Raw genomic sequence first — 13,467 nt, forward strand, 5'->3', positions numbered from 1 at the left:
CGACTTTCATTACCCTTTATTTGGACAGCCATTATCAAATTTGATTCTAAAAAATAAAATCAGTAAGAAGAAATGCAGAACAGCGATAAAGGAAACAACAAGCCAGAAGCTCTCACAGACAGAAAACGGGTACATCCCAGACTGGTCTCAGGTTCGGGTCTCCCACAGCAGGCAGATGTCTCCGCATCAACCCTTTTGCTCTCCAGAAGGCATCCCTGCCCTTCACACCCCCGGGAAGGGCAGGGCAAAGAGAAAAGCACCCGTTGGCCCCGCCACGCTTTACAGGTGCCGCTGTGACATGGGCGCGCTGGCAGGCCCCAAGGCCCCTGCCCCACAGCCCTGCTGTGCACTACAGCTGCTTTTAACATCATTTTGATACTCTCACCCACAAACGAGCAAGCTTTCCCAGCCAGTGGGTTTCTTTGCGAACCTAAAAGCCTCAGACACCGATTTCTATAGAGCAAAACCCTTTCTTAATGCAGACACCGGGCTAGGGGACACAGATCGGAGGCGTCAAAGCCAAGGTTGCTCTTTCTGCTAGTTGCATCTCAAAAAGGAGCAAATTCAGCCTCCTGTTACTTGCAGTATGCTCCTGGACCCCCCGGCAGCCTTCCTCCCCCTCCAAAACTCCTCTGTGAACAGGCTGTGAGGCAGACGCGCCACTCCAGAGGGATCGCTAGAGCCCAGGCAGGGGCTTACCACGGCGGCTGGCTGGAGGACGCAGCCCTGGCTCCACTGAAATTAAGTGGAATGTTGTTAACGAACATACAATGAAACTCAGATTTTGACTGGTCTGCACAACGGGGAGAGAAGAGAGCATTTGCTCAACAGGCTGAGATTCTCTAAAACTCCCAGCCTGGCTCCTCAGGAATTTCTATGTTTATTTTTTCCCTTCTCTCTCACAAATCTGCAGACAGGTTCAGGCCCACAGCACCACCTGCACCAGGCACTTGACAAACCAAGCTGCATCGTTAGGAAGGAGCGTGCTGTAACGACCACAGGAATCTGTGCAAGGGAGGGGAAAAAAAAAGAAAATCCAATGAAGTGCCTCCTTCACCGGATCTGCAGACAGAGCATTCCTCCTGGCAGAACCAAAATTGTTTAAAAGATGCAAACGAGAGCCTTCCAGCAGGAGATGCAGGCAGCCCCCGAGGCAACCTTCAGAGCCCCGTAAGATGGGAAGGAAGTTCTTCGCCAGCATCTCTGCTACACAAGGAGCGAAGCACAATTGGTGCTTCGAGCAAGCACCGCAAGGTGCAGGGAAAAAGCGGAGAGAAGCATCCTGCCACGGGCAGGCTGAACGGGTTGTTCCCTCCGTCGTGCCTTTTCGGCCTCACAGCCTTTTCCTGGCACCATGCAGCCTCCTCAGCCAGTGCTGGCAGTAATGGCCTCTGTCATTAATTACCAAGTGCCACTTGGCAATTAATCCCGGGAGCTCACACGCCGAGCGAGCCCAGGCGGACTTACCTCATCCAGAGCCACCAGCAGGCGGATCCGCTCGGCTGGAGCCGCTCCGCAAATCATCCGGCGACTGGAAGCTTTCGAAACCTTGCAAAATAAATAAAACGAGCCTCGGCAGGGCAGGTTCCCCCCAACAAGTAAGTTTTCCCCCCCCGCGGAACGCGGCACGGGGAGAGGCGGCGTGAGTCAACCCGCTTTGGCAGCGCGTCTCGCCAGGAAGGGCAGGACGCGTCACCACGCCGGCACACCGGGAACACCCTCCAGACCGCGCTGTTTACCCTGCAGAAGCCAATGCAGGCCCGACACAAAGCCTGCGAGTGCATTTTAGCCTCAGAAGTCATCCGAAACAGGTCCCCTCTCCCCTCCCACTCCATCAATCCAACCCAAATCGGGTCAGCTCCGAACAATAAATGAATGACATTCACTTAAGCCTCTGATGCAGTGCTGACATAATCCACGTCCTTTCATTCTCCTTTGCACTGCAAGTGCTAAAGATGCTTTTGTACAACCCCTGAAGTGCTCCATTTAAAAACCATGGTAACTAGGGCATTGCCTTCAGCTGCTCTTGAAAAAAAGCCATTCCCCTTTCCCCTCAACAGGCTCTTGGAAGGCTTGGGGGCAGACAGAAAAGCATTGCCCGATTCAGACTGCTCGACCCGGTGGCCGGAGTTGGGTTGCAGTTGGACATAACTCACAAAGCGACGGGGGTGAGCTCGGCCCCCCAAAAGGCTGGGGGACGCTCGTCTCTGCGGCGTGACAACGTGGCAGGTGGAGACAGAACTGCTCCTGGGTCCTGCAGCCGAGAAACACCCAAAAGTCCCACTCTGAGCCACCACAAGTTTGACGGCCCAGCTGCAGCATTAGATAGGCAAATCATCCGACTTGCTCCGAAAACTGCAGTGCTGCTAGACAAACTCGGCCCTTCTTTTAGCAAATTGTTCCGTTCCAGTATTTTAGCGCGACAAGCGGCTAAGCAGCACTGCTATCTTTACGCTGCAGTAAAAGTTGAAGGGGTTTTGGTGGGGTTTTTCTTGCTAGCCACAGCTCTGAGGTGTTAAAAATGCTTCTGCGCTTCAGAATTTGGAAGTTTGTCTGCTGGCACCGTTGTCCTCCTTTCTGAAATGGAAACATTCAGACGTGTGGGCACAGAGATCAGATGGAAAGAACAGGGCCACTAAAAAAGGCCATTAAATGGGAAAAACCTAAGTGAAGAGGCCCTCTCAAAAAAGGGACGTTTGTCTAAGATGGAAGGCCCACTGTTTGTTTTTCTTTAAAAAGAAAAACATTCATAGCTCTGCGTTCATTAAAGAAATCATACGCACCAGCGACAGAAAGCCTAACAGCTTAAACATGACCTAAGCGCTGCACTCTCCCTTGTATGACATTTTAAGAGACTTTTTTCCAAATTCCACTACATACTGCTATGGAGCCACATTCCAAGATTTTAAAGGTTTTAAAAATAGAAGGTCTTTAATCCCAACGTCTGCAAAAATACCCTGCAAAAAAAAAAAAAAGGAAAAGCATGAAAAACAAAGTCTATCCTGTTAGGTAGGCTGTGCCACAAACGATGCCCAAAAAGACGCTTTGTGCTTGTCTGTAGGAAGCTGAGCCAGACTCAGCCTGGTGCGATGCAGCACTGTTGCAGAAGACGCGAGGCACGCTCCCGTTTACACACGGTGTGTTTTGAGCCACTGCAAATTGATTTGGAGTCAGAATTTACGCCCGGCTGATGGAGATGCAAGCTCGTTAGAAGACAGGCAGGTTAATGCCTGGCCTTCAAGAAAACCTTTGCAAACGGGAAAATTGAGGCACGTAATACTTAGCTGATTCCCCACGTGATCAGATGAAATGAAGTCTCACCTTCTGAGCAGAGACATCACAGAATCATAGAGTAGAAAGGCTCGGGTTGAGAGGGACCTTGAAGATCATCTAATTCCAACCCCGCTGCCATAGGCAGGATGCTACCCACTAGACCAGGCTGCCCAAAGCCCCATCCAACCTGGCCTTGAACACCTCCAGGGCTGGGCAGCCACAGCTTCTCTGGGCAGCCTGTGCCAGTGCCTCACCACCCTTACAGTGAAGGATTTCCTCCCAACATCTAACCCAAATCTACCTTCTTTTATTTAAGACTAAAACGTCGCTGAACACTAGAGCTTCCAGCAACCGCAGAGCATTAGGCAACAGATCAGCCATGCCACAAAGGTCACTGCACTAACCTGTGATCCCAAACACAGCGGCTGACAGCCCCACAGTACGATTGTGCCATCGCAGCCCAACATCCAAAGCTGGTTACTGGTGCAGGCGAGTTTTCTGCAGGATGCTCGCTGCAGCCAGCCTGGGGTTTCCGTGACATCGCTGCTCCATCCAGCTTTTACACAGGCAGGAAAGCAAGGCATGGCTCCAGCAGAGGAGGGAAGGGCTGAGCATTTCAACTCCCAGTACCTGACCAGAGCAACTGCTGGGTTCTGGGTTTTTCCACTTCAAAGTAAATATATTTCTTCCAGCTAACAAAACATCATCTTTCCTAAGACAGACTGTTGTGGTCAGAGAAGGGAAAAGGGTGAACTAGGGACAAGCTGATCAGTTAACTCTGAATTCCCTGGCTCCGCTGCTCCTGCCACCATCCAGCGTTCATTTTCAGTGGAAGAAAATGTATAGAGGAAAACAAAACAATTTGGGAAATTCTCACAAGGCAGTCTGCTTCACAACAGCCTGTCAGAGGGACTGCAGTTACTTTCATGGAAATTTCTTTTTTATGAAAGAACTACACACTTTGAAGGCCGAATGCAGAAGTTCAAGTAAATACCACGGTGATCGTAAAGTGTTAACCATGCAGCTTGAGGTGACCGCGCTGAACACGCAGCATTCAGGGCTGGTTAGGAACCTGTTGCCAAAGGAAATAAACCTCTTCGACGTAGAGGTCCGCGGTTCCTTATACTGAGTGAGGAAAGATAATGCAGGCTTAGAGACACCCAAGTGCCATTGCCAGGACTGCACAGCCTGGCAGCTGTGCAAGGGTCTGCAGAACCAGGTACCGGCACCCTCCCATCCTAGGAGAAAGGCAAAGACCGAAGGTGTCCAGAGTTTGAATTATGGCGCCCGCTTCTCTAAATACATGGGAATAATGTTAGAAAGGGTCTTGCACTTCTGTAAGCAACAAAGAAAAGGAGCTAGCCTCACAAGGGGCTTGCCACTGCAACCAGGTACTTTGCGTTGCTTTTATAGTCTCAAGAAAAAACAACAATAAAGCACTTTCCTTCAGATGAACCTTACAGAAGGAAGCTCAAAAAAATGAAAAAGCTCCTGACCCTGAAATCAGCCTAGCAGATCTCTACTCTGTTAGGGTTTATGAACGCAGAACTTTATGATAGGAATGCCCAGGCTGCTCAGACTTGCCATCGGTAGCCATCACTAACCTCCAGCACATCTCTTCAGCCTGACCACGAGGAGCATGTGGAGAAGCCCCAACTCTCCCCCTGCACACAGGGAAGCCAGGAGGAGTTTGCTCACAGGCAAGTTTACGAACGTTTCAGCAGCTGCCTCCTCCTTCGAGCAAGCTGCCCAAAAGCTTCCCCAAAGCTGGGCCCCCTGCCACGCTCCCCGGCTGCCCTCACTAACGAGATCTCTGTTTGTAAACACCCGCTGTGACACACACTCTCTGGCAAGCAGGTCTGCACCACGCTCAGCACAACTGCAGATGCTCACCGCTCCCAACCTGCGAGGAGACTCCTCCGTCCCCGCACCCAGCGTCTGCCTCCAGCACCGAGCCTGTGTGCACGCTGCTGCCGATGAGCACTGCAGGTACCACTCCCCTTTCTTTTTCTCCATGGCTCAAACGCCTTTTTTAATCAAGCGCTCACAGCTGGCTCTGAATACCACCGGGAGCACGGCCTGCTCCAAGATCAGACACATCAGACTTCTGATTTTGGAGGTCTGGTGGGTAATTTTCTTTAAAACCTAACATCTGTGATCTTCGGTCCATGCTCTCCACTCCTCCCTGAAGGGGAAGGACAGGGCTGTGGCAAACCTCAACCTGAACAGCAAAGTTGTGGCTTTGCGTTGGCACAAGGTTCTTCAAAGAACAGGAAAGAAAAAAGAAAGCTCCTTCCATTTGGCGCAGGAGATGGAGAAGTCTGCAGTGACCTTGGTTCAACACACACCTCCGCAGCAGGAAGCTCTGCTGTGGCACAGGGGTAGGAACAGCAACCAAATTCACGAGAGGACGGGCCATCCTCTAGCTGTTTACTGAGGCTTTTATGCTACTTGATACCTTGAAATCAAAGCTCGGGCCTTCCCGAGACCACGTGTGCAGCAGCCCCAGAGATCTGTGGCTCAGGAGGTCTTCCCCGTGGTAGCCCCTGTTGCAAGGGGTGATGCTGCAATGCCCTGTGCCTGTCCTCAGGAGGAGGAAACCACCCAAACACGCTGCAGTGCTCGATCCAGGTGGGAGAGGAGGAAGATGCAGATGTTGGAAGATGGGCCGCAGCGAGCCAGGAGGGAAACAGATCTGCTGGCCAAGCGGAGAAGACAGAAGACGCCACTAACCCCTACTCGTGCCCAACCTTTTGGCTGTTCCTGGGCTCCCCAGCGGTACTATTTCACTGGGGGAGCTCACCAAGAGTAGCTGCACATCTTCAGCCAGAGGCTTACCACCTCACAGCTGAGACACCACCAAAGCTGCCTCCCCAAAGACTTAAAGACACACAAAAAGCCAGCAGTGCAAGGATAAGAGAAGAAAATGCTGTGTAACAGCAATCCTTTAATTCTACTTAGCAGAGCACTGGGAGCAGAGCTCACAGCAGCCTGCTTTGCTGGTTATTCCTGGAGTAACATCCCCTTACTTTACCTGGTTCTGGTCTCAGGTAAGGCACAAATCCTGCATGTGCAGTGAATACAGGAAACTGAGGACATGTTATTTAGCTTTTTCACCGCTTGCTGTGTTCTGTACCAAGAAGCCCTCTGACAGGAGTTGTAGATGTACATCTAGCTGCTGAAAACAGAGTGCTTCTCTGCTAGCGACCGAGACATCTCAAACTGTCTGGCTTTAGCAAAGAGCTCTCAAAAATAAACCACAAGGGCTATCGCAAAAACAGGTTAGGCTTTCAACTTCGCAAGACGAGCATAAAACCACCGGAAATACAACCTGCCCCGTCACCCAAAACGCCAGTAAACTTCCCTAGACACATACACCACCTCCGTATTTTGCAGACACGGACATTTCGCTCACCTATCCAGCACTCTCATCCCTAGACAATAATTTATCAACTCAAATAATGCTTGGTTGGCTTCCACCCCCCCTTTGTCTTGTCACAGATAAAGCCCCTTCTCACAGTACTACGGTAACTGCGCATCTTATTGCTTAAATCATCTCAGCTTCAACTGGAGGCCCTTCCGTGTGACACCAGAGCTGTTTTCCAGCATTTCTGTTTCTAGCACCAGTCCACAGAAGACAAGGAAGGGGGAGAGCTTACAAGATGTCATTGGAAAGAGAAACCAAGGCACAGGGGAAACCAGTCACCCAGTTCCTTCTCTATGCACCTCCAATCCTCCCAGCAAGGATCAGCACTGGGAAAACACAAGGCTTGGCACAGAAGTGGAGACTCGAGCCTACTCCCTCTGCCAGTTACATCAAGCAAGAGCTCTCATTATCCACAGAAACTGGTACAGCTTTCCCTTTGCCTCCGAAGTCAGCATTAAATAATGCCTCAATATGCACGGAGCAGGAACCTGTGGACGGGCAAAGAAAATCTTTGCTGAGGAAAGACCAGAAAACCCCCCAGAACCGTCCTCCCCACGCACCACCACAGTAAATAATTACACTGCCAGAAAGTGCAGTGTTTGTTGCAGAGGATGACAGCTCTCCAGGCTTACTTTCCCCCTCTGACAGCCCACAGGAATCCCATACATCAATTCACTTGGGTGCATTATTATTTCCACCAAGCGACCCCAAGAAGACGACTCTTACATTGGGACCTCTGAGTTGGGTTTTGGGTGCATTTGATTTGTAAGTCAGCTCTGGCAATTTGAAGAAACGGGGCTGGTTATTTTAATATCGCACCTTTTGGAAAAGCCAAGCAAGTTCACGTGCAGCTTCCAGTACTTTTAACCAAGGGATTAAGTGGTGAGAGCAGCCAACTTCTGTCCTCCTCTAGATGAACCACGGAGATCACACCGCTAGTGAGCATCACTCTCACTTCATTTCTAGCTGCAAAGACAGAGCAAAGGGCACGCAGCTACAGAACGGAAAGACTGATGAACTGCCTAACGCTTCAGCGAGAGAGTAAATGCAAGATGTGCAAGAAAAATGTCTGCTGAGTAATAGATATGGGGTCATGTGGGCATGTTTCCAAATTCCTGCTCTTTAGTATATATGTTCAACAACTCTTCTGGCAAGAAAGTCAATACGATGAAGCACAGACCACTTTTTTCAACCAAGTCTGCAATTAACCTATTTTCTCTGCAATTAAGAGCTCAGTTCCAACCCCCCTCCAAAGCCTTTGCCTAAAAGCAGACTCCAGAGCAGCACGGTCAAGGCAGACAGTCTGTCATCACGAAATATTCAGCCGTGGGCATCATAAAAAAAGCCACCCTATGTGCTGAGGCACGCAACTAAAGAGCCTGCAGGAGCCACTGGTTTCATGCAAAGCATGTTAGGAATGAAGAAGGATTGTTCACCACTCGGTGAAAGACGGTCAGATGGCATATTATAAAAAGTCCAACAAAAGGAGGAAATGCTTCCTCCGTGTGACACACGCTTGGGCTGGGGCACATTCTGCTGCTTCCAACAAGCTATAGAAACTGCCTGAAAAGTAACACGCAAACGGCAGGAGAACAGGGCCATCTGTCGCTGCTAAAGCCCCGACCCTCCATGACTCTTCCTCCTTCCCTGAGGATCCACTTCGGGTGTGCCTGGGCCAACGCTGGGTGAGGTGGACCTGGCTGGAGCCAGCGTGGAAGATCTTCCACGCTTGAGTCTCCACGCACTGCTATTACGGTGCCAGTGGAGAGAGCTTAGGGCTCCAGCCCTTTGTCCTGGCGTGTTAAGAGACCACCTCTGCAAGAGGAGCAGGCAAGAAGGGATCACAGACGCTGCTAATTTCCACCTGCTCTTCCTCGGGCAGCAGATCTGAGGGGAAATGCTGTCTGCTGTGGTGCAGAGCCCCAAGCAGTGAGGGGCAGCACGTCCCATCTTCTCCGCAGCGTGTCACTCAAACACACGCTGCAAGCGTGCAAACGGGTGAGAACGAGCCCAGCGACCCTTCAAAGGCAGCTCAGACTCCCAGCGATCCCCAGCGAGTCGTACAAGATCTACCCAGCATCCACAAGCACCCTGCTCACTGACAGCCCGTTCGGGAGGGCAGCTGCTCCCAGCCCAACAAGCCACAAGCTTCACAAAGGAAATCTGAGCGTAGGAGGCACCTCCGTCTGCCCAGACAGCCCCGACACATCGACCACTGCAATCAGACACTGCGACGTGCTTACAAAGCTCTTGGGCCACCAGCTAGGACAAATTTCCAGGAAGGCAAGCCAGGATCACCTCCAAACCACAGCTTTTCCCCGATAAACACTTACCAAAACCATTAATGGGTGGACGATGCTGGAAGGCCATAAAAACTGACACACACACAGGGAAAAGGAAGACAGCTCTGGGTCATGCTGCTGAAGAAAGCTTTTTTAAGCCATTTATTCCTGCACTCGCCCTCTAGCACTGAAGCACCAAGACCTTGATGCTGGTTCCAAGCTGTTCCTCCGTTTGACCGAGCAAGCACCCGAGGTGAGTGCCAGTGAGCCTGCCAGGACGGCTGCTGGTGAGTTTTTCCTTCAGCACAAAACCTCTCCTCACTCCATCAAACCGGGAGCAGATGCAGCACCAGTAATAAGGAGCAGAGAGATCAGAGATCCTTCTCCCTGCGGCAACCAGCCATGCAGAACAAAACATCAGCAACAAAATCTCTTTTCAGGTGGTGGGCTCTCTTCTTCTGGCACGTTTATCCACTCCTCCAGAGAGGTGATCACCAGGGATTTGTCCTCCAGACCTCGGCTGCTTTGCCAAGGCACTTTGCCTGCCTTCTGCCTCAATGTCACAAGTGTGCACGCAGAAAAGGAAGCACTGGCTCGTTGCTGTAGCTACTTTGCAACCGTGCTGACCAACTCTTCCTGTTTCTCTGCAGTCACCCTACACTTCCCACCCCCGGTGACTGCTTCAAGCATCCGGACGTGCTGTGAGCGGCCAGGGACTCTCCCACCAGGTTACTCGTTCCAGCACTTCCAAATACAAGGAGGCAAGACTTGTCAGGCGTTAAAGTGATAGCTGACTAAAACGTTATGAGGGTAAAAACATGGATGCTCTCACCGGTTGCTGGTTAAGTAAAAGCCTCTGAACTGAGGGGCGCGGACAGGACAGCCAGGAAAAAGCCTCAGTCAGGCATCTCTCACTCCACAGAGAGGTGAGGATTAAGTGGCACAGCACAAGCCTCTGGAGCTGGCGGGGACACTTTCGGGGCAAAACCCTTTGCAGCTGCAGCACTTGTGTGGGGAGACGGGCACACGGGGCACAGCGGGTACCAGCAGCACCTTCTCTCCAGCACATCTGCTTTCTCAGGGAAGGCAGCACCACCTCCCCCGCACACTTCCAAAACAACCAACCAACCCTTTCTCCACATGCGCAACATATCCAAACAGTCCCAAGCTTGGCAAAACCATGAAGCAGTTCCCCTCAAGTCCTGTCTGACGGCAGAGGCGAGGAAGAGCCAGGCTGCAGTGCTGGGAAGGCCTGCACCCAGCGCTGCCGGAAAGGCGCACACAGACCCGTGTTACGCTTCAGGGCAGACAAATCCCTCCACTCACAACATTAAAACCAGGACATCCTATCAATAGGGCCTGTTCATTCACGGTCCCCGAGCTGTGAGGAAATGAGAGCTGACAGCAGCATCAATACAAGCAGTCTGTCCTCTCTGTTCACAAGACTTACACGCCAGCAACACAGCCCGCTGGCATTTCCTACCTGCTCTTTACATTTGGCACCCAGCCTCTTGTCACGCAGCTAAAACACTTACTCTCATGTCTTCTCCCACCTCATGCTAGCTTGTGGCAGCAAGAAGAGCAAACAGACCTCCTCTGGTGTCAGTTCTGGGTTATAGATGCTGGTATACAAGCTATATACTATATTAAAAAAAATTAAGATTCACTAACTTTATTCGGCACCTGAAACAGGGGTGGAGGCGAAGGCTGGGACCAGGTTCCCTTCCTCCCTGCTGTACTTCTCATTGCACCGAAACTGAGCTGGGGAACAGAACTGAAGCTGCCCTGGAGAGGTTTCATCTACATGGGGCAAGAGCTGAGGTTTGCCTTCCTGCATCCCAGCCCAGCATCTTCTTCGTCATCCCCCAGCCTGCTTTCGCCTAGGATTACACCACAGGAACGTCTGCATCACCTCTCAGATGGCTGTGCAGACTACAAAACTCTTGCCATCTCAAAATTGCACCTTTCTGGCCAAAGCAGCAAACCTTTGGAGGTCTCTGATGAGTTGTTTTTTCCTCCCTCAACTCTATCGGTTCATCTGAATAGCAAGCACTTCCTTTGTTAGTTTTGCTTTCTGTTTTGTTCGGAGGTTATATCTGTCTGCTTACTTTTTTTTGAGTTGCTCTTCATGAAAAAAGCCCAGCTCCAGGCTGCAGTGTAACCCGTGCGTTAGGACGGCTGGCAGACTGCTCTTCTTCATCTACTACTAACAGTTGCTTTTTTTCCCCCCTTCAATTCCAGGCAAACAGCTCAGCCTCTAGGGAAAAGAGACGGCAACTTTGCACATCTCAAGTCAAGCAGAGTGTTTAAGTGCAGAGTCTGCGAAACACACACCTGCGAGGCGCACAGACCCACCCAGACTCCAACATCTGCTCTGCAGCCTGGGGACCAGCTCACTGAGCCGAGAAGGCCGGCAGCTCCTTGCCTCTCCTCTGCAGCAGGTAACCCAAAAAATCCTCTCGGAAGCTGAAGCTCAGATCCATCTCACTGCTATTTCAATTCTGACAAAAATAAAGCTGAAAGAACAAAAGCAGATATGCGGTTGTAGGCACAGTGTTTGGATTGAGACAAACCTCCATGCAACTTACGGCATGGATTATATTTGCCTTAAATCTACTTTAGCCAGCCTGTGTTTGGATGTCTATTGAGCACTACCCACAATGCAACCCCATCCTTCATCAGCCTTGAGGACTGATGAAAACGCGGACACCAGCCTTAATTCTGGCCTTGAACTGACACAATGACCAGCCACAGCCACGCCGTGCGTGTGACCCTGCCCAAGCTTCACCATTCCACAGGGAAAACTCGAGGAGCCCCCACAGGCTCCAGGTCCTACTCGTAAAAACAACACTCAGCTGCGTGCAGAATATGTTTCAGATTAGGCTTTGTTTTCTTTTAATATTGTCAACTCTCATCTTTGAGGCCAGATCAAGAGATTGCTTTGCAATATTTTGCATTCATCTATTTTGATAAAACACGGCAGTTATTTTTGTTTTGTTTTCTCTGCCGGTCTCAGAGGAATCTCCTTTGCAACACTCACAACTAAAGAATTAACGTCCGTTGGTCAAAAACATAGAACTAGGCAGTCTGGCCAGCTGCACGCTTTGAAGATCTTTTGTGGTTTTATAAGGCAGAACTAAGATAAATCAAGAAAATAATTGTTAGTTTCAAAAATTGTAATTCTAGATTTTGAAGGAAAATAACACGCAACTGAAATTAATCGGAAGACTTGCATTTGGTAGAGTCACATTTCCCAGCTAAAAAGAAGGAGATGGCCCAACTTGAAGATCAATACAACTCGAAACAAGCGTGAGCACAGTGATTTTTCAAGGTTAGTCCCACAGTTAGGACAGCCCTTCGTTAGATATATGAACAGTTCTGAATGATGGGAATAGTTATGTCATCCAAGCACGCAGGTAAAGATTCATACTACGCATTCTGCAGGTTGCTCATACCATAGCAGTACACAAAGTGCGAAAAAGAAGGAAAAGACACTGTCACTCAAAAATAACCTTAAGTATTCAGAGAACTGTCAATTAAAAGCCTTTCCAGAAAATTACAGTTACCAATTGACCTAATTCTAACCAGGTTTTGCAAGGAGCAGCACCTTCACCTTCCTACGTTATACCTTTGCTTTTTTAGGCAACTATGACTACACCTAACTGTGTGACACTGTCAGGTCCTTTGTTAAAGTATTCCTTCATTTAATCTACATATAAAGCTTTCTGAAATGTGAACGTCGGTATTTTTGGCTGGTATCTGAGAAAAACCAAAGAAACAGCTGCTTAGAGCAGCCTTAAGAGAAGCAAGGTTAAGTAAGGACAGAAAATGCACCTCTTCCTATGGAAATAAGTCATTACCATGCTTAGAGTATTACTCCAGTTCAATATAAGCAAGCACCACATCATTTTGAAGAAAAATGAATTAACACTGCTCCACACCTATCACCAAACCTCTCAGAGGGCCTGACACAACCAAGTATCATTTGAAAGTGGTCAAGGGCTGAGAAGAGAGGATTCAGCCTCCTGGGCTCTGAGCATGTAAACTACAGCTGCCCTTCCGCAAAGCCTAGCCTAGGAAAAGCATCTCCAAAGGAAACCAGAAAGGTTTTAATTGCAATTAAAAGCACTCAGGTTTGCAGTTTTAAACGCACAAACTCAGAAAAAAAAAATACTCTGAGATACGTTCATCTCGTGTAGTTTCTGTAATGGCATCTTCATTACAGTGTGATGGGTAGGTAGAAACTAATCAATTCAACACGCATTTGGCCTCCAGTTGCTTAATCAAAACATTTCTCTATGACCATTTAAGTAGTTAGATCACATGCAACCTGTTTTGACTAGAAGATGTGCCACTGGTTTCTCACATGTGGATTTTACTGCAAAATTCTGGTGATTTTATTCTAAAGTACTGGAAAAAAACCTCAAAAAACTAATTCAAAGGATAAGTGAGAACAGTGACTTTAAAAGAGGTTAGTAATCACTG

General features: G+C 49.5%; 1 protein-coding gene across 6 annotated transcripts in view; it reads right to left on the reverse strand.

Moving 5' to 3' along the window:
- LOC121070680 (USP6 N-terminal-like protein) overlaps positions 1-13,467 on the reverse strand; it is an 80,833-nt gene that overhangs the window by 47,103 nt on the left and 20,263 nt on the right. The window contains exon 1 of one of the 6 annotated variants that reach the window (XM_040558192.1): positions 1,468-1,929. The exons of the other annotated variants lie outside the window; for them this stretch is intronic. The gene's annotated coding sequence lies outside the window, so the exon portion shown is untranslated. Of the gene's footprint in view, positions 1-1,467; positions 1,930-13,467 lie in introns of those variants that run through there. 6 annotated transcript variants of the gene reach the window in all.

The sequence above is a fragment of the Cygnus olor genome, chromosome 5, assembly GCF_009769625.2.
Source record: "Cygnus olor isolate bCygOlo1 chromosome 5, bCygOlo1.pri.v2, whole genome shotgun sequence".
Lineage (NCBI taxonomy): Eukaryota > Metazoa > Chordata > Aves > Anseriformes > Anatidae > Cygnus > Cygnus olor.